This window comes from Rhipicephalus microplus, chromosome X (genome assembly GCF_043290135.1).
Source record: "Rhipicephalus microplus isolate Deutch F79 chromosome X, USDA_Rmic, whole genome shotgun sequence".
In the NCBI taxonomy this organism is placed as follows: domain Eukaryota; kingdom Metazoa; phylum Arthropoda; class Arachnida; order Ixodida; family Ixodidae; genus Rhipicephalus; species Rhipicephalus microplus.
This window is the reverse complement of record NC_134710.1, coordinates 336113263-336131619: the sequence shown is the minus strand read 5'-3', so window position 1 is coordinate 336131619 and position 18357 is coordinate 336113263. Positions and strand designations below refer to the sequence as shown.

At 43.8% G+C, this 18357-nt stretch overlaps 1 protein-coding gene across 6 annotated transcripts in view; it reads right to left on the bottom strand.

The window, feature by feature from the left end:
• Nucleotides 1–26: 26 nt before the first annotated feature.
• The window catches only part of LOC142776296 (THAP domain-containing protein 11-like), a 45160-nt gene continuing 26829 nt past the window's right edge, over nucleotides 27–18357 (bottom strand). For 2 of the 6 annotated variants that reach the window (XR_012887429.1, XR_012887434.1), the window contains exons 7-8: nucleotides 3723–3838; nucleotides 27–1176 (exon numbers count right to left, since the gene is read on the bottom strand). The gene's annotated coding sequence lies outside the window, so the exon portion shown is untranslated. Of the gene's footprint in view, nucleotides 1182–3722; nucleotides 3839–17612; nucleotides 17803–18357 lie in introns of all 6 variants that reach the window. The other 4 variants (XR_012887431.1, XR_012887430.1, XR_012887433.1 and 1 more) reach the window with 4 other exon arrangements.

Below are 18357 nucleotides of genomic sequence, written 5' to 3'. Positions count from 1 at the left end.
TTTGTTACACAACTTGATACACTGATAGAGAGACGTAAAATATGCATTTAGTACTTTTAATTTTTTTTTTTAATGTAGCAAATAAATTTTCTGTTTGAGGTACTTTTCTGTATTGTACTGCTCAAGTGCAGCAAAATGAGCCATTTTGCAATTCTGTGTGAAAATTTTTAGTAAGCTTTATTATGTGCACAAAAAACACTATATTTTGATATCAAAGTTGTAGTAACTCCGGAACTACTATAGCTATCAAACAAATAATTGCAGTTATGAAATCAGCACTGCAAGCTTTACTAACACCTAAAATTTCAAGGAGCTGGGTTATGAAATAAAAAAAAACCTTTTTCGAGTAGCATCTCCCCTTAAGCACTTGGCACATTCCTTTGAGAAAGCGCAATGGACACATGAAGGCGACAAGGCATGACATGCACTTCGTTCCACTTAGTGAGACAAATAACACACACAGAATAATTAAAATGACTAAAAACACCTAGGTCCCCGAAACAGAATACGTAATTAACAAGTCCTGCACACGTCCCTAATTACACATGTCCCTAATTATCTGTCATCCCTTTGTCAACTAATCATTGAATGGGGTGCACAGTGTGTGCCACCTACAATGAATATCGCTCGCGCTTACATCTAACCTGCGCTCACCGAGCCAGTCATTACTGGCATCTCCGCTGGGGCAAAAAGGTGCTGCGCACACGATGCGAGGTGCTTAGACGTCGTTCCCCTTGGGTAATGGGATTGGTGCCGGCAGGCACTCTGGGCACCTCCCAGCCCACTCTGGCTGATGTGTCGTTGGCGTTGCAGACGAGAGGTGGCCGCAAGCCCGGGCTCGTTCAAGGTCGCTGGCTAAGCGCTGACTTTTCCCAGCAGCTAACTGCACTGCCAGCCAGCTGGACGACTGGAGAGAGCAGGTGACAGCTCGCCCAGGCTGGAACTCGTGTGGGTCTCCATGCTTTGCAGTACTGGGGCAGGACCCAGGCTTCCCTGCCCTCATCTTTGCCGACCTGGCCACCGTTCTCCGATGCATGTGCCCATCCTCCAATATGACGTGCCTGCGCACACTTCTTGCTTCTTTGTCGTCTTCCATTTGCTTCTTCTTGTTCACGTTCCACCTTTCCTTTTCATACCTTCATCCTCCTTTAACCACTTTTATCCTCATTCCCGACACTGTACTAAGAGAAATTGAAGGACAAAGAAGGAATCTCCTGAAGATTACTCTAGTAAACTGCATAACTTGTCCTATGTGCCAATGCATTATATTATGCTAACCTTATCCATTGCAAGTCGAAACACATCACATATCAGTATTAACATTTTGCAGCATGTAGTGTTGCTCATCTCATCTTGCATGTGAATAAATGGACCAAATCAAAATCGAAGCAAATTAAAATGGGCTTCATCTAACAGTGTTCAATGCGCTAAAAGCTGGAAGTTATGGTTTGCAGAGGTATGAAACAGAATGAAACAGCAAATGCAATAATACCTCTCTTCTAGCGCTTTCTTTTTTCAACTGCCAAACTCTTCAGCTGCCCAGAGGTTGAGAATATATGCCAATACAATTAGGGAGTTCATCATTTAAACCACTTGCAGTAACCGAAAACAGTTAATAATGATCCATAGTGGGCAAAACTGTGAGGAACTGAACAATATTAAATAGCATGTTCTCCTTGGGAGTACTCAGAAGGAATCGAAATAACATGGCTTGTTATCAATCGTTAATTTCAAGCACTATTACCACAAAATTTTCGCAGCTACATCCAATTCATACTGTGCCCCCTCGTTCAAGCTTCTGAACTAATGCCTAATGCACAACTCAGCCTTTTGCGCACATGCAGCTAAAGGGATTTTCTGGCGTACTGTAAACAATACGAACTGCCGTTTACACTAAGGAGCCACTATGCATCTGATAACCATGACAGTCATTTTTTACGAGCAAGTTTGAGGTGCATAAAAGCTTTTATTTAGGCCTTCTTTCATGTGAAAGAAAACTCAGCAGCCCTGCCAGTGAGAAATGGCCATTGTCGCACCACATCACAAAGGACATTTGAAGTCGCACGCTTCGCGATTTCCTAGACTGTCTGGTCATTATTATTCTTAGCATTATTAGCTGTAGCCTATGCTTTAATAAGCAGCTGCATGTAAAACCCTCTTGCAACAGCTACGAATTGTTCATATAGTTTTACAAATGTTTATTGATGTTTGGGATGTGTTTTACCTTAGTCTGGCGCTTTCTCAGGCACTATTTTCGGCAGCCCTCAGTAGTTTGTGAGCTGTCATGTATGTGTGTGCCTATTTTACTAAATTTCCTGGTGACCTCAGGGGCTATACGCACTCATAAAACACAGCACTGCATGAGTTGCTTAGGGCCATCAAGCAGTGACAACACTGGCATTGGCAATGAACATTACGAATGACAACTTGCATTTCACTGATCCAGCGCAATTAATAGTCGCCTGACGCTACTCTGTGAACTATAAGAACAACTGCCACAGGGTACACAAACTGTGCACATACACTCAAACCTCATTATAACAAAGCAGCATTCTACACGAGGATAAAATCGCGACATCCAAAAATTTATTATAAAGGTATATCTTAACACTACATCTATTGCAAACCTTTTTTTCATTTACATCATTGTAACCAATTTTTCGTTATACCTGGGCTCGTTATATCGAGTCCTGAGTGTCAATGCAAAGAAAACCTTTCAATGAAAATGAAGCTGGTGTTTCTGATGCACAGTGGATTTAATGAAATCTATACAGGCAAATATACTACTGTAAAGCATTTGCCGTGCGTTACCAATTATAAAGTGAAAAAACTGACTAACCAAAGGGCCTAGCAATTGGGGAAATTGCGCGCATCGCATCAGGTTGCATCCTTCCTGCTAGAGGCTTTCCACTGTAGCCTTGGTGCCGACTTATCGGAATAACAGAGAGTGGTTGGTAACAGAGAGCTAGTCGGTACGTATCTATTATAAAAAGGCATTTGCGGTGTCCTGACTTTTTCCGGTGTCCGTGTTTGTGCACCCCATCCTTGTTTGCCGAATTCGCAGTGCTCACCACTGAAATGTGCCAATCACAGTCTTGAATATTCCGCAGAAGAACAACTGGCATGAGATGAAAGACAACAGCACACCTTTCGCAGAGGTCCTGCTTGCCACAAGAGTGTCAAATCATGTGTTCTACTAATAACCCACAGCACAAGAGCTCTTCTAAATTTTGTTTTGTTTGGAAGTAGGGCAATTGCAATTAGCAGCTCTGAATTCAAAAGCTATGCACTAGCACTAGTATGGCTAGAAATGGCACGACCTGGCACGATTGCTCGGCACTATCATATTTGACAGTGCAGGTACTGCAGCCGTCACGCTCAATATGGCAATGTGGGATATTTCGAATGTTATGAATTTACCAATTATTTAAAGTGTCATGATGTACTTACAGCTATGCGTCATTTATGAGTAGAAAGGAAAATGCACTATCATCCAAGAATAGTTTTGATTTAAAATGCCAAATCAACCGCCTTTCCAAGTAGGTACTTTAAAAAATAGAGCATGTTAGTATAAAGATACGATACACAATTTTCTCATCAAATATAGTTACTGTGCATATGTAAGCAGCCGGTATTTGTCAAAACAAGGACCGGGTGAACACCGATGAAGCGTGCTCTAAAGTTTGCATAAAATCATTCCCAATGCTGTGCGTGCCACTTACGTTTTGAGCTGCTGACTGTGCTTTTTTCATAACCTGCAGTTCTTCAACCGTACTGCCATGGCTTGCCATTATGTGAGAGGCTGCATTTGTGAATTCTGTACTGGCGTTATTTACTTCTGAAACATACAAGAGTAGTCAATCAGACAACATAAGGTAGCACTTTCAATAAGGGTAAACGGAAATGCAATTCCGCCGATCAACATATATGGTCTGAAATTCCGAAATACCCGGACCGTATTTACTTATGCATACAATATGTACACGATCAATTTATATTTACAATCTGTACCGTTTACTGTCGGATACATCACTCTTCGTCGTCAGTTGTCGAACTTAACTACTATAAAAGCTCTTTTGAAGTAGTCAACCCACGACCACTTTGTTAATGAAGATATTCGCAATGCCTCCATCGCACAGTACACTGAGTGGGTTGACTTAATTTACTGTCCCTTTACAACTGCTGGAGTATCCAACGGCTGAAAATGAGGCAACAGTTACCGGTCAGCCATTTGTCATCACTAGCATTTCAGTGCGATCTACAGCATGTGTTCACACAGGTAACCAAACTCTTCCCCTGAATATTTAGATATTACGCACGACTATATTGCACAACACACAAATTCACGTTCGAAGATAATTTTATGTGGAGATTTTAATTTGCCAGGAATTAACTGGCCTGAATTGGGTCATGATCACCGAGAGGTAGCAAGTGCGGAATCATTGTTGCTAACAGCGTTTAGTTTCTCATTGTCACAACTAGTATCTAGTGCTACGCGTATTGTAGGTTCTTGTTCATCTGTGCTTGATCTCATGTTTGTAAGTAATTCCCTTGAAAACTGTTGTATAAGTGTTGAAGATGGGATTTCCGACCACAAGATTGTTTCTCTTTCGTGTCCTTTAACACTAGTTCAAAAAACAAAGGAATCCAGAGCTACTTATTTCAGGGACTATGCACGTGCAGATCACGCTGCTATCTTCGCCCATTTAGAATCGTCGTTTCCTGTTTTCGATAAAATTAACAACGTGGACGAACTGTGGACATGCTTTAAAGATATCGTGGGCAATTGTGAAGCTCGCCACGTGCCTTTAAAAAGAAAACGTGTTGACCGGGATAATCCATGGGTGACGCGGGAGATCATACATTTAAAAAGGAAGATTAAAAGGCGACGCAAGGCCGGAAAATCTGATCAACTACAAGGCCTTATCGCTACACTGAACAACAAAATTCGCAGCGCTAAGCCTCGATTACATTCTGACACGCTTCCATCATTCATGCAGTCTGAGCCAAAAAAGTTTTGGCGCTACTTGTCTAAGCAGCATTCTGATATTACCCATCTCACATCGTGCAACAAAATTATCATGCAACCAGACCAGATAGCTGATGAATTAAATGCCTTCTTTCACTCAGTCTTCGCGCATGGGTCCTCTGGAGCATCTTTACCATCATATCCTTTAATTAACCCTATGCCAGAATTGCAGATTAATGAGGAAGGTGTTCAGTGCCTACTCCGCAACCTTGACACTAAGAAGTCTCCAAGCCCAGACAATATTTCGAACACCTTTCTTAATAAGTATGCTGACTGGATAAGCCGATATCTACATAAAATCTACACCACTTCAATAGTTACGCAGATAATCCTTAATGACTGGCGCATGGCAAAGATTATTCCAATACATAAATCCGGTTCTAAACTACAATCCAGTAACTACCACCCGGTCTCATTAACCAGCACGTGTTGCAAGATATTAGAGCATATAATTTTTAAAGCCATTATAACACATTTAGAAACTAACAACCTACTCTACTATAGGCAACATTGATTTCGATCTGGCTTACCGACAGTCACGCAGCTAGCCGAGATTACCAACGACATTGCGAATGCACTGAATGAAAGAGGACAAATAGATGCCGTTTTTTTAGATTTTGCAAAAGCATTTGACGTCGTTCGTCACCCTGATCTAATAACTAAAATGCATGCAATTGGTATTGAAGATAATATTATTACATGGATAACATCATATCTACACAACCGCAAGCAGTTTGTCGCTGTGAACATCCTCAACGAGCATAGCGGCCCTAAACCGGCGTATGCATGGGAACTTCAAACGAATTGCTTCGCTAATCACATCTGAAAACTAAGCAACAAAAGGAAAGCTTGACTCAGCAGTACTATTGTGCGTGCTGAGTGTATAACAAAGCTCTCGGTTGAATGCAAGATTTTCAACCCCAAACAAAACCAAGGTGCTTACGAAAACTGAAATGTTCTAAATTATCTCTCGCAGAGAAAGTTATCAGCACGCACAATGAAAATTGCTCTATTGCATGCTTGCGAGGCCAGCTCGCATGGATGCATGACGAAGACCGCCAAAACGAATTGCCAAGTAGCGCCATATGATGTTGGTCGCACGACAACAAATTTATTGCTAAAAAGGAAGTTGCTGTAAAAATGGTAGACTACTGCAATGAAAGAAACTGGTTTATTGCAGTAAATTATTTTAAAATTCTTATTATCACTCTAAATATTTTGTACAAAACCATTCGTTTTGAATCGTTTAGAGCTGCCACACCGCAACCCCCTGGCTTTGGCTTGATTGGTGCCATGTTCCTATCCACGAACTCTTACATTTCAAAGCATCCTCTTGGAGATGCTTGGCCTATTTTTTGCCCTCGCAAAATTACTACATATTTTCATGATAAATTACAATCACAATGTCACACAACTCGAACATGGTGGATGCAGTTAAAGATGAAGAGCCAGCTGCGGTACGCAAGGTGGCATAAAACTCTCTTGCTACATTGTGATGATTAAATCAGCACTTGCTGGCCACTTTTCCGTTGAAAAAAAATCATCACCACGTGCATCTGATGGTGTTGGCAGTAAGTATTCAATAAGGAATGGATTCATAGAATGTATCAGCTGAAGACAAGGGAGGAGGGGGAGGTGTTGAGCAGCGGCAACATCGAACAAAACTGTAAATGGCAAAAATTGCGGCTTTTACACTGCTCTTACGCAAAATATGTACTAATTGTACATATTAGAGACTTGTTTATCTTTTTTGTGATACTTCCAATAATGTGGCGTTCGGAGGTTTTTTCCGGTTCTGTGAAATCTGAATGAACGAGCTTGGAATGTGTATAGATAACGGGACAAATATATGCACATGGTGCCCCAGCTATATTTAGCCGGAGTTTAAAAATATGCTGACACACGCAATGGCGATGCCATCAAATGCATGTTGCTGACTGTTGCCTGAAGTGAGTCACACAATTTTATGTGTCCTGAATAATTGCTAAATTAGGCCAGTTTTATTAACTAACTTTTTAATCAACAAAAATGAGCCAGAAATTGTCATCAGAAAGTTGTTCTTCAGTATGAAAAATGTCCAATTAGACAGTTTCGAGCTTTTTATATCTGTTAATTTTTAGTGTTTTTCTGCTAACAACAAATGCCTGCAAAATACAAAAAAAAAACTACACGTGACAAGGATTCTGGTGCTCCCTAGTGTTGCGCCTACAAACGACCGCAGCATTTAACCGCTGTCTAGATAGGGCCATGTGCTGTCTAGATAGGGCCATGACGATGTTTGATGATGATATATGGGTTTTAATGGCGCAAGGGCCATACTTGGCCAAAGAGCGCCATGGAAAATGCTGATAAAATGGCAATGGTGCATCATTTGATACAATATGTGCAGGATGTGAACTATGGTACTGTTTCGTGGCTGTAAAGAGGCCCGAAATTCCGCCCCCTGAAGTGGGTTAAAACAAACAAGTATTTAAAATGATGGAAGTGACACGAAATGTGTGTAGCAGAAGTGAGAGACAATATTCGTGGTGATGAAACTGGATTGAGATGAGATTAGCACGAGTGCCTCGTCAATGCATGCCTTTGAACTCAAGGGCAGCGAGGCAGGTGCTGTCTTTATTGGAACCACTGCAGCCTCGACCTCTGTACAGAGGTCGTGCTACGGATCACCTCGAAATATGGAGTGAAAACTATCTATATCTTTTAAAAACAAGAACAGCGATTCAATCTTAAAAAGAGGATCTCTACCGATGAACATGACTGGATGTAATGGAAGTTTTTGTCGATAGGGTATTAAAAGTGCTTTTTTCTCAGAGAGTCTAGGTCATTGCACTCAACAAGTATATGAAAAACTGTAAGCGGTTCCCCACATCTGTTACAGATGGGTTGCTCACCGCCAGATAACGAATATGCATGTGTGCGGTGTGTGTCCTATTTGTAATCTGGTGAGCGTTACTTGTGTAGCGTGATCTGGATACCGGTGGCCAATTTCCAAGTCTTGGTTTTATTACGTGTAATTTGTTTTGTGTTTGTCTATCCCATAGCCGCTGCCAACACGCCCTGAGCTCCCGTCGAAGGAAGGGCTTCAGGTCAAGCGCAGGGACAGCTATGGATGTATTGGTAGCAGCCTTGTTTTGGGCAGATATAGCAAGTTGGTCCGCCAAGACATTTCCCCCAATCTCACGGTGTCCTGGCACCCAGCACACTACTACATGTTGTTTGAGTGTGTGGATCGTGCACAAAAGACTGTAAAGTGACACAAGGAGATGGTTTTTATGTTTTTGCAGAGATTTTAAAGCTTTTACGACGCTCAAGGAATTCGTGTACATAACTGGGCATTGTAATTTTTATTCCTGAATGTACTTAACAGCCATCAGTATCGCATAAGCTTCTGCAGTAAAGATGCTTGAATTAGGGTGCAAAACACCAGAATCACAAAAAGATGGACCAACGGCAGCAGAGGACGCACCAATACAAAACATTAAAGCATCTGTAAAATATTCAGGACAAGAGTATTTCAGCTGCAATTCGAGAAAGTGTGCACGTATATGTGCAAGAGGAGCGTGTTTGGTTATTTCAACAAAGGATAAATCACAGTCAATAAGCTGCCACTGCCACGGCGGCAGATATGTTGCGGGAGCCATCAGACAGTTTTCTAAAAGCTGTACCCCGGTTTCTTCAATTAAACCCCTCACGCGAAGTGAGAAGGGTCGTTTCACCGAGGGACGGCTGTCAAAAAGAACAGAACTGGACAAATCATTAATTATGCTGTGTGTGGGGTGTTTTTTATCCGAGTTTACTTTCAAATAATACCAAAAGAACTATAGGACCTCCGAAGGTGGAGCGACCACTCATTGGACTCTACATAGAGACTTTCTACAGGGCTGGTGCGAAAAGCATTCGTAGAAAGGCGTATGCCAAGATTATGTACCGGATCCAGAATCTTCAATGCGCTCGGCGTAGCAGACTGGTAGACTATGGCTCCGTAGTCTAGGCCTGTGCGTATAAGGCTTTTATAAATATTCATCAGGCACTTCCTATCACTTCCCCATGTTGTGCGTGACAGCACTTTGAGGATGTTCATTGTTTTCAGGCACTTGTTTTTTATGGACTTGATGTGCGTTATAAATGTGAGCTTCAAGTCCAAGATTAAGCCTAGAAATTTATGCTCAGCCTCTACAGGTATCCGTTGTCCAAGAAGCTTAATTTCAGGGTTTAGGTGGAGGCCTCTATTCCTAGAAAAAAGAACACAGGTGCGCTTTTACGGGTTTATCCTGAACCCGTTATTATCGGCCCATTTGGCCACCTTGTTCAATCCAAGCTGGACCTGCTGCTCACAAATTGCTAAATTGCAAGATTTAAATCCTATCTGAATGTCATCCACATATGTGCAATAGAACATATTTCGTGGCATGCAAAGGTGCAGCGAGTTCATTTTAATGATGAAAAGCGTGCAGCTAAGTATGCCACCTTGTGGTACCCCATTTTCCTGTATAAATAATTGTGACAGGGCATTTCCAACCCGAACCCAGAACTTGCAGTTAGTCAGATAGCTTTCTATAACATTTAACATCCGACCTCGTATGCCTAAGTGCGACAAGTCTCTAAGTATTCCGAACCTCCACGTGGTGTCATAAGCTTTTTCCATATCTAAGAATACCGAGAGGAAAAATTGTCAGTGGACAAATGCGTCGCGAATCTGCGACTCTATGCGAATTAGATGGTCGGTTGTGGATCGGCCTTCTCGAAATCCACACTAGCTCGGATCTGGTAAATTGTTTTTTTTTTCGGGGAAATGTATTAAATGGCAGTTCATCATTTTTTCGAAGACTTTACATAGGCAACTTGTTAGTGCGATGGGTCTATAACTAGGCACACTGGATGGATCCTTTCCCGGTTTCAAGATTGGGATTATAATCTCCTCTTTCCATGCACCCGGAATCTCGGTGGAAATTCATACAGCGTTGTAGAGGTGGAGGAGGGTGTTCTGTGTGTCATGTGGCAAGTTCTTTAGCATTTGGTACATAACACGGTCAGAACCTGGTGCAGATTCATTGCAGCAGTATAGTGCTCTTTGCAGCTCAGCCATGTTGAAAGGATGGTTGGATGCCTCAATTTTGGTGCATTTTCTATCTAACTTCTTGCTTTCTATAGTTGCTTTGTGGCGTTGAAACGTGTTGGAGTAGTGCACAGAGCTGGAAACACGTTGAAAATGTGCACCCAGAAAGTTTGCTTGATCTTCAAGGCTGTTGCCATCAGTGTTTACTAAAGGAAGAGAGTGTGTTGTTTGGCCTCGTATCCTATTTACCTTGTTCCAGGCCTTAGTCTCATCTGTGTAAGAATTAATGCCCAATAAAATATTGCACCAGCTGTCCCTTCACGCCTGTCGGCGTATTTGTCGACCTTGGGACTTAATCTGTTTAAAGTTAATAAGATTCTCAGCAATGGGGGAGTCACGCAGTAGTCCCACGCTTTGTTTTGCTTTTTCCGAGCTTTCCGACAATCTTCATTCCACCACGGCACACGACGTTTGGCCGCAATACCACTTGACTGAGGAATACATTTCAAAGCAGCGTCAATAATAAAAGCCGTAAAAAACTGAACAGCAGCATTAATTTCTAAAAATCACATCTTATCCCACGAGATACTAGTAAGAGTTCTAAACTGCTCCCAATCTGCTACTTCAATTTTCCACTTGGGAGCAAACGGTGGAGACTCGTTTTCTATTCGTGTACTTAAGAGTATGGGGAAGTGGTCGCTACCGTAGGGGTCTTTTATAACGTCCCAGTTAAAATCAGGTAAAAGGGTGGGTGAAGCAATGCTGAGATCTATTGATGAATAACTTCTGTTAGCAAGGCTAAAAAATGCTGGCTCCTTCTTTTTGAGCAGACATGCACCAGCAGACATCAGGAACTGCTCAATCATACGGCCTCGGGCATCAGAGCGAGGATCTTCTCACAGGCCGCTGTGTGCATTGAAATCGCCAAGGACAAGGTATGGCTCTGGCAACTCATAAATAAATGACTGAAATTCATGCTTGTTTAGCTGGTAGTGATGATGATGATATATGGTGTTTTTTGGTGCAAGGGCCATTTGATGGCCAAAGAGCGCCAGTTCATGGGACAAGAGATGTGGACAATGATTGTGATTAGCGGCTGTATAAGGGCCATAAAATTCCTCGTGGTAAGGCGGGTAAAGACATACAAGTAATAAAATCATGACCATGCCGTGAAAGGTGTGTGTGGTACGAATAGATGACAAAAGTTGGTGATAATAAAAACGATGGTGGACATGTATGGCATTAGCACAAGTGCCTCACTCGTTCATACCCTTGCGTCCAAGGACCGTGAGGCAAGTGCTTTGTTGTGTAGCCACCGCAGCGACAACCTCTCTGGAGAGGTCGTGCTACGGAATGCCCGGGTATATGATATGAAAACTATGGATTTCTTTTAAAAACGCTAACAATAATTTATGACTAAAAAGCGATTCCCTACCGACGAACATTGCAGGGTGTAAAGGTTATGTTGTCGGTAGGGTAATAGAAACTGTTGTTTTCTTAGAGTGTCCAATTGTTTGCGCTGAATTAAAATGTGAAGAACTGTTAGTGCTTCACCACATCTGTCACACAATGGTGGATCACCACCGGACAAAAGATATGAGTGTGTCGTGTATGTGTGCCCTATCCTGAGCCTCGTTAATGTTAGCTTTGTATGACGTGATTTTGATACTGGTGGCCAATGGCCAAGGTGTGGCTTGATAACATGTAGTTTGTTTTGTATGTGTCTATCCCACTTGCTCTGCCAGTAGTCCCTGAGCTTTCGCTTGAGAGACGGCTTAAGATCATGGGCCGGGATTGATATGGGTGTAGTGGCGGTGCTTTCGTGGACGGATGCAGCAAGCTGATCCGCCATCACGTTGCCTTGAATCTCACGGTGCCCTGGCACCCAGCACACAACAACATGTTGGTTCAGTGTGTAGAGTGTGCATAAAATGGAGTAAAGTGAGATGAGGACAGGGTTTTTTTTGTTTTTTAAGACTGGGCAGAGCCGTTACCACACTGAGAGAATCTGTATAAATTACTGCTTTTTGTATTTGTAATTGTTTGATGTGTTTAGCTGCCACAAGTATCGCGTAAGTTTCCGCTGTGAAAATACTTGTGCCTGGATGTAGAGGGCCAGCATCCGAAAAGGAAGGGCCAACAGCAGCGTAGGACACAGAGGAGTTAGAGTTAGAGGCATCTGTAAAGAACTCAGGACGTGTGTATTTGTGTTGAAGTTCCAGGAAGTATGTTCGGATCTGGGCAATAGGCGCATGTTTAGTAACTTCTAGGAAAGACACATCGCCATCTATAGTCTGCCACTGCCACGGTGGCAGGTATGCTACAGGAGCCATTAAACTGTTCAAGCGACACTCCAGTGTCCTCAGCTAGACCCTTCAGGCGAACTGAGAAGGGCTGCCTCATCGAAGGCCTCTTTTGAAACAGCATGGAGCTCGACAAATCATTAATAGTAGAGTATGAGGGGTGCTTCTTGTCTGCTTTCAGCTTAAAGAAATATACAAAGGACATGTAATTTCTTTGCAGATGAAGCGACCACTCATTTGACTCAACGTAAAGGCTTTCTACGGGGCTGGTGCGAAAAGCCCCCGTAGAAAGGCGGATGCCCAAATGGTGCACAGGGTCCCGCATCTTCAAAGCACTTTGAGTTGCAGACTGATAAACAACGGCCCCATAATCTAAGCGGGTTCGAATGAGGCTTCTATAGAGGTTCATGAGACATGGCCTGTCACTACCCCACGTAGTACATGGCAACATTTTTAAAACATTCATGGCTTTTAAACATTTTGTTTTTAAATACTTGATGTGCGGTACGAAGGTCAACTTGTTGTCCAAGATTAAGCCCAAGAATTTATGCTCCGCATTAACAGGCAGACGTTGACTGTTCAGTTCAATGTCGGGTTCTGAGTGCATGCCTCTCTTTCGGGAGAACAATACACACGTGCTTTTTTCTGGGTTCAGCCGGAATCCGTTTTTCTCTGCCCATTTGGAGACCTTGTTTAAACCTAACTGAACCTGCTGCTCACACATTGCTAGGTTGCATGACTTAAAGCCAAGCTGGACGTCATCGACATATGTGGAATAGAACATGTTGCGGGGGATGGACAGGCGCAAGGAATTCATTTTAATAACAAAAAGTGCACAACTAAGTACACCACCTTGCGGTACTCCCGTTTCTTGCACAAATGTTTGCGAGAGAATACTGCCCACACGGACACGAAATTTCCGATTGAACAAGTAACTCTCGATTATGGAAAGCATTCTACCACGCACACCCAGGTGAGACAAGTCTCTTAATATGCCAAAACGCCATGTTGTGTCGTAAGCCTTCTCGATACCGAGAAACACTGAGAGGAAGTATTGTTTGTGGACGAAAGTTTCTCGGATCTGTGACTCGATACGCACCAGATGGTCAGTGGTGGATCTACCCTCTCGAAACCCACACTGAAATTGGTCGAGCAGATTGTGTGTTTCAAGAAAATGTAAAAGTCGGCGGTTTATCATTTTTTCAAAAAGTTTACAAAGGCAGCTGGTTAGTGCAATGGGCCTATAACTTGAAACAGAAGAAGGGTCCTTGCCCTGTTTCAAAAAAGGGACAACAATAGCCTCTCTCCAGGAAGCAGGGATGGTGCCTGAAAGCCAGATAGCATTGTATAGAGAGAGTAAAGTTTTTCGCGTTTTGAGCGGCAGGTTTTTCAACATTTCATATGTGACACGGTCGTAGCCTGGGGCAGAATTACTGCAAGAGTTTAGTGATGTTTGTAGCTCAGCTAAGTTGAAAGGTTGGTTGTATGCCTCGTAATTTGTGCACTTGAATTCTAGTTTCTGCTTTTCTATCTTTGCTTTGTATTTTTGGAAAGCTTCAGTGTAGTGTGACGAGCTAGACACCTGCTCGTAGTGTGCACCAAGGAAGTTCGCCTGATCTTCCAGGCTGTCACCCTGTGTGTTTACGAGTGGGAGTGAGTGTACTTGTCTTCCTGCTACCCTATGAACCATGTTCCAGACTTTAGCCTCTTGTGTATATGAATTTATCTCTGATAAAAACTTGTGCCAGCTTTCTCTTCTGGCCTGCCGACGCGTTCTCCTGCCTCGAGATTTTATTTTCTTAAAGCTCTTCAGGTTTTCCGCTGTCGGCGAGTTCCGCAGCAACCTCCATGCCCTGTTCTGTTTTTTTCGCTCATTCTGACACTGTATTCCACCGCGGAACGTATTGTTTGCCGGGCAGTCCAGATGTTTGTGGAATGCACTTGGCTGCTGCGTCAGTAAGAAAAGCCGTGAAGTACTGCACAACTTCATCTATGCCTAATCCCGCATATGTCAGTCCAACTTAAGTGAGTAATCTTTTGAAATTGTTCCCAGTCGGCTTTGTTTACCAGCCATTTGGGAACATGTGGAGGACATTCATATATTATTGGTGTACTCAAAACTAAAGGGAAATGGTCACTTCCGTATGGATTATTTATGACTTTCCACTGAAGTAATGGTACAAGTGAAGGAGATGCGATACTGAGGTCTATAGAAGAGTAAGTTTTGTTGGCAAGGTCATAGTATGTTGCCTCTTTCCTATTCAACAGACAAGCACCTGATGAAATGAAAATGAGGAATTGTTCAATGAGACGACCTCGCGCATCACAGCGAGAGTCACCCCACAGACCATTATGTGCGTTCAGGTCCCCAAGGACCAGATAAGGTTCATGTAGTTCATCTATTAAAGACTAGAATTGAAGTTTTTCAAGACGGTGGTGCGGAGGTATGTACAAAGAGCAGACTGTGACAAGTTTGTTTAGAATAACTGCTCGGACAGCCACCGCCCCGAGGGAAGTTTGAAGGGGTAATTGTGTACATGCTATACCTTGACTAACTATAACCGCTACACCACCGGATGGTGGCATGGCATCATCTCTATCCTTTCGGAAGATTACGTAGTTACGTAAAAAGTTTGTGTTTGTTTGTTTTAAGTGTGTCTCTTGTACACACAGCACTCTAGGATTGTGTTCATGGAGGAGTTCTTGTAAGTCATCAAGGTTTCGAAGAAGGCCTCGGATGTTCCACTGCAATATTTCTGTCTGCATATTAAAAGAAGAGATGCTGCTGTGTGTACAGAGAGTATCCTGTGTTAGAGTGAGCTTGTTAATACAGGTGGCAGGACGGTCGTCCGGCCCCGTTATTGGTTTATTATTTTTCTTGGCGCGCTCCAAGGAGGCGCGCCGCTCTTTCGGTACCAATGATACCGTTGTATCTATTGCCTCCTCAGAGGCACTGGATGCCCGCACATGCGAGCTGGTGGTTCGGATTTTAGGCCTCGCCTGGTGAGGTGAGACCTTGAGACCAGAGGACCCTGGAGTATCCGGCCTCAATTTGCTTGGAGGCGGAGTAGACTGAACTACTCCCGCCTTGGGGGCAGGCGCCACAGCCGATGGCTCGCTCTGCACTGGCCGAAGGGGTGGCGAGGACTGGTGCGGCATTGCCCCCTGACGCCCCGCATCAGCATATGTTGCGCCGTAAAATGGCGACACTCTTCGTCTTGCTTCTTGATATTTTTTTTTACTTTAAGAGTGATTATTTCTTTTACTTTCTTCCAGTTAGGACACGAATGCGAATACGCGGCGTGTTCCCCGTCACAATTCACGCAGTGAGGCGTAGTAACACAGTTATCAGATGGGTGGCCGTGGCTACCACATCTTGCACAAGTTTCCTGACCTCGGCAGTTCTGTGAGCCATGACCAAATCGTTGACATTTATAACACCGTCTTGGATTGGGAATGTAGGGACGGACAGAGAGTTTGATGTAGCCTGTGTCTATAGATGAAGGCAATGTGCTAGATGCGAAAGTGAGTATTAAATGTTTGGTAGGTATTTCTTTGTTGTCGCGTCTGATGACGATTCGTTTCACATCTGTGACATTTTGCTCTGCCCACCCTTCAAGCAGTTCCTGTTCAGACATTTCAAGAAGGTCTGCTTCTGAAACAACTCCACGTGAGGTGTTCATTGATCTATGAGGTGAAACAGATACTGGGATATTGCCAAATGATACGAGACTGCCAAGTTTTTCATAGTGATGTTTTTCAGGCAGCTCAAGGAGGTCTCCACTAGCCATCTTTGTGACCTTGTATCCTGGGCCAAAGACCTCGGTCAGAGATTTAGCAACAAGAAATGGTGATATGGCTCTGGCTCGTTTTGTTGGATTTTCGCTGTGCACAACATGGAATTTTGGAAAGCATTGCCGAGGTTGGCTGAAAACTGATATTTCATTGGTGCGTCCCCTCTTAAGCGGAAGACGATCTAGGAGACGGGGAAATGCAGGTGTTCCCATAGTAGTGTACTTTTTTTTCGGCAGCAATGGCGACCACCCACCATGGAGTCCAACCAGGGAACGCTGAATCACTTAATAGCATAAGGCTGCAGACGCCAGCCGTACATTGCCACTATAACCAAATATAACTACTCAAGGTTGAGTAACTACACAAGGTTAACCGTTGCCACCAGGAAAATTGGAAGTAAACAGAAGAGAGAAGTAGACAGGACAGACTAAAAGTGAGAGATAAAGACGAAGTTGTAGGGAGAGAGATAGGAAAAGGTGACTGCCGATTTCCCCTGGGTGGGTCAGCCCAGGGGTGCCGTCTACGTGAAGCCGGGGCCAAAGGGGTGTGTTGCCTCTGCCGGGGGGCCTTAAAGGTCCAATCACCCAGCTTTGGCTCAACCGCCATGACGATGGTGGTGGCTTTGCAATGAACATGCTTTGCTATCAGCCACAACAGCAATAACTGCTGTGATTGCTTATCGCTGTCATGAACCTGTGCAAGGGAAGCGTATTGTTCATGCACACACATTAGGGAGCACTAGAAAAACGGCACACGTAGGCGTGCCAGTGGGGTTGTCACGTGGTAATTTTTAATATGCCGTAGGCATTTGTAGTTAGCAGAAAAACACCAACAATTACCAGACGTAAAGTTCTAAACTGTCTAATCAGACATTTTGCAAGCCGAGCTACAACTTTGTCACTGGACCCATCTTCGTTCCTTCAACAGTTGTAGTAACACGTATCCCGAAGGAGTACGGCCACTATCGTGTGTTCGGTGTTAGCGAGCCGCAGGACACGCGTTAACCATCGCCATGGCGAGAACACAGTCCCGCTCAAGGTCGCAACACTTTATTGTCTGTGGCAACACCAAAACGCAGTATAGCCCGTTGCAAAAGCGCAGCGGGAAAGCAAATGGGCTTATCCACGCCACAAGCGCAAAGTACTATACAGGGTGCCACGAGCACGTATCTGAGGTAAAAGTGATTCACGGAGACACCGGGACCGAGACCCGGTTGCTCGAGCAAGGGCAAAGGCGCTCACATTGGCTTCAGAGAGATACGGGTCGGCGTAGCCTGGCCACGCACTAGGAAGCCGCAGCACTCTTCGCCCTAGGGTTCGGAAGGGGAGGGGCGACATAAGATAAGCATTCGCCGCGGGCGCAAGGCGCTGTCGGCGAAGTCCGAACGAGCCCCAAAGGGAGCTGACGAATGGAAAAGCGTGCTTACCCCCACGTCGTCCCCGGAGAGGTCTCTCCGACTCCCGAAACGTCCGGAGAGACTTCGCGCATGGCACCACAGTCGACATCCGCTACCAGGTGAGAGGGGTTAAACGTCCCTCTTTGCCCTCCCAGCGCGGCAGACCATGGAGCAGGGGAGTCATGTTGGGAAATGAGAACGGCAGAAAAGGCGGCACAGCCTGTGCAAAGGCAGCGGGCTAGCCTCAATTTCCACACAGTCAACCAATTAAAAGAACCTAGCTAAACAATTAATCAGAAGACAAAGCATAGTCTGACTCAGTTAAGGCAACTGTCAGCAACATGCATTTGGCCACGTTGGCATATTTTTAACCACTGGCTGAAAATAGCAGGGGCACCCTGCATATACATGCATTCACATATCCCTGTCTCTGTGTGCGTACAGTTGAAATAGATAATAGTAAATGTGTGACACTGCAGCAGATGGTGCTGTCATTGTGTATTGCAGCGAAGCTGTTCACGACTAGGCCATTGGTAACTCTGCAAACAGTAACCCTGTGAACAGTTACTCCTAAAAATCCCGAACAGTTATGTGCCACAGAAATTGGACAAACTTCGCTACTCACTACTGGTCCCCAACAAATAAACTGAAAGAAAGTGAATTGATGAGCAAGAAAATAATACCTAAAATGTGTAATATTAAATACAAAAAATGACAAATAATTAAGCAAATTAATCTGTAAACAAATAAGTAAGAAATGTACAAAATCAATTAA